Source organism: Lepidothrix coronata, unplaced genomic scaffold, assembly GCF_001604755.1.
Source record: "Lepidothrix coronata isolate B3197 unplaced genomic scaffold, Lepidothrix_coronata-1.0 Scaffold356, whole genome shotgun sequence".
In the NCBI taxonomy this organism is placed as follows: Eukaryota; Metazoa; Chordata; class Aves; order Passeriformes; family Pipridae; genus Lepidothrix; species Lepidothrix coronata.
Genome location: NW_016690536.1, coordinates 221,420 through 224,660, shown reverse-complemented (window position 1 = coordinate 224,660; position 3,241 = coordinate 221,420).

Genomic DNA, 3,241 nt, shown 5'->3' with positions numbered 1-3,241 from the left:
GGAGGATGGAATAAAGATGGTGGCCTAGGGGACACTGGGATAGAGATGGTGGCCTAGGGGACACTGGAATGGAGCTGATGGCCAAGGGGAGGCTGAACTGGAGTTCTGGCTCAGGGGAGGCTGGACTGGAGCTGATGACCCACGAGAGGCTGGTTGGGGGCCACAAACTCCTGTTGGGGCACTCCAGACCCCGACAGAACCACATCAGCCACATGAACTGGTCGTGGCCTCAAGCAAAAGGCCGTTTCTCCCCCGCTGGCTCCTGCCAGATCATCCCAGCCCAGACTCAGGGCCTCCCGTCCCCTTTCTGAGCTGCTTTTCATGTGTCTCTCCCCGAAGCAGGGCCGGGACAGCCTCCAGCAAACCCTTCTGACCAGTCACCCAGCGCTGGCAGGTCACCGGGGCTGGAACAAACTCCATCTCTTGCCTCTCTACGACGCTCCAGCCCAGACGTCCTCCTCGGCGTTCCCTGCCAGCGTTGTAATGAAAAATGGCTCTTCCACTCCTGTCTGCTTCCATCTGAATCCCTCTAGGAGAGATCTCGTGTGCTCCAGCCCTTTGCTGCTGAAATTAGCACTGGCATCCTGCAGGATTCCGGGGCCTGACTCGCGTTCAGCGGCGGGAAGGGCCGAGACAAGTTGGGTCTGAGAGCCAAGTGGCCAAAGGAACACGCTGAGGAATAACACAGCGAGCAGGGGGTGCTCCAGCAAGGCGGCAAAATCGTCCTGCCGAGGAGAAAACCCCCCAAAAAAACGTGTTCTTGGGGGCTTGCAGAGCCCAGGGAGGGTTAAAAGCCTCGGCACAGCCTTTGGGACAGCTGCAAAACGCTGGAGTGGGCACCGGGGTTGGAACAGAGTGACAGTTTTAGGTCACTCACAAAGCTTTCTAATTATGATTTTTTTGTGTGTGTGTGTGTGTGTGTGTGGGGAAATCGGTGTGTTTTATTCTGTAAGTGCTGAACATTCCACGATTGCTGTGTTTAATAAATACAGCGGGGGCTCCTAGGAGACTGAATGGGGCTGAATGAATGAAGTATGTGAGACATCTGAAACCTATTAGCTGGAGCAAACTGTTGGAGAGGCAGGAATTCTTCTCTTTTTAAAAATATTTATACGTTTCGCTTTCATGTCAGGCCAACGTCTTATTTGGGGTTATGTTCCAGTGGAAGGAAAGGTGTGTCGGGGGGGAAATGCAGGGGGAGGGGAGGTGCATTTTTGGTCCAGTCCCAAAAGGAGCAGAGGGGCTGGGTGGCTTTAGGAGCCACATTTTCCTTTCAGAATCGAACCCAGAGCGTCGAAACATGAGGTGACATTGGCCAAACCTCTGTGGGGATGGATGTCCTGGGGCTTGGGTGTGTTTTGGGGATGGATGTCCTGGGGCTTGGGTGTGTTTTGGGGATGGATGTCCTGGGGCCTGGGTGTGTTTTGGGGATGGATGTCTTGGGGCCTGGGTGTGTTTTGGGGATGGATGTCTTGGGGCCTGGGTGTGTTTTGGGGATGGATGTCTTGGAGCTCTGGGTGTGTTTTGGGGAATAAAGACTGGGCTTGTCCCATCCTGGGAGAGCTCCACGGCCCTCACCAGCTCAGGTTTATGGATGCCCTGAGACTTGGTTAATCTGGTTTTGATATTTAGAGAGGAATGAGTGTGCACAGCCAGCATCTCCTCCACATGGACAGCTCCAGGAGGTCCCACCAGTGTCCAGCACCAGCAGGAATGACGCCACATCCCTTCCTGCCCTGCTCTCTCAAGGAAGGTTTCCACCCAGGCTTCTCTTCCTAGTGCAGAGTTAGCTCATTGACTTAGGAAAAGGCAGAAAAACAGGGAAGATGGGTGGGAAGAACATGGAATGTTCCCCCAGAGACTCTTCAGGAGCCACTTCACCTGCAGAGAAGTCTCTGGAAAGGGAAATAGTTGACAACACCCGGGTTCAGTCCGGACATAAACCCTCCAAACTCCTGGGATGGATGTTTCCCGCTGGAAGTCGTGTTTGGGGACTGATGCCTTGCACAAATCTGGGGCAAGCCTCCCACCTTTGGGGCTTGCCTTTGTGTCTCAGGAGCTGTTGGGATTTCCCAAGACACGGAGTGATGTTTGCAGTCCCCTCTCCTCGTGCAGCGACTCCGGATCAAAGCGAACGGCGGCGTCGGAAAGGTCTGGATTTTGGAAGGGTCTGGATTCCGCAGCGTTTTCCAACTGATAAGAGACACGTGAATGATTCCTGCTTTTCTGTGATCTTTCTTCAGCCCCATTTTATTGCATCCAGCACGCACACTCGACCCTTTTCCTTCCAGGCTTCCTGAGACGAAAATGTGGAGTTTTAGGAAACTCGGAATTTGCGAATGTCTTCCATTAGCCTTCTAATCCTCCCCAACTGATTCGATCGGAGGATATCTCCCCCTGCATAGGAAACAGATGTTCTCCTTCCAGCAGGGACATGCGGGAGGCATCATTAAATCTTGTTTAGTTTAGAGGCTCTTGGAGATGGGATTGCTCTTCCTGCTTGCAAGTTGCTTCCACCTTCAATATTTGGGTCTGGTTGAGTTTAGAGTGGGGCCAGCAATGAATTTCTGTTGAATTCCTTTTCACCATCAGTGGGGAGAAACCCAACCTCCCCGAGGAGAGTTTTGGAGTGGTTTTTGTTTGCAATCTCTCAGAGGTGGGTTCTCTAAACACGACTGGGGCGTGGGATGAGGCTGGTTATCATTTCATAAGGGAACAGCCTCACCTCCAGATTCCAGGAGCCCCTGAGTGGATTTAATTCTTCCTAGAGCTTGTAGGGATGAGGAAACCTCGTTTTCCATCCCCCTGAGTGCACTTTCTCTGTGCCATGTGGTCGCCATCAGTGGAGGGATCTGGGTGGATTTTTGTCACCTGTAACTCTGGATTTTTCACAGCTCCCCTTTTTTATTTTTCTTTTCTTCTTTTTTACCAGATTCGAACAAAATCATGTTTTCACTGAAGACACTGAGGGAAGTTGCTCAGGTTTCCTGCCCCATCCCTGGAAGTGTCCAAGGCCAGGTTGGAACAACCTGGACTAGTGGAAGGTGTCGCTGGGATGGAACAGGATGAGCTTTAATGTGCCTCCCATCCCAAACCCACCTGGGATTTTGTGATTCTAAGTGTCAGTGCTGTTTCCAAAATACCTATATTTTACTTTTGGGATGTTCACAGTGTGCCTGTGTGGGGGTGGTGGTTGCATTTCAGAATTTCCAGGGCTGTTACAGCTTTTCCCCTTTTTTCC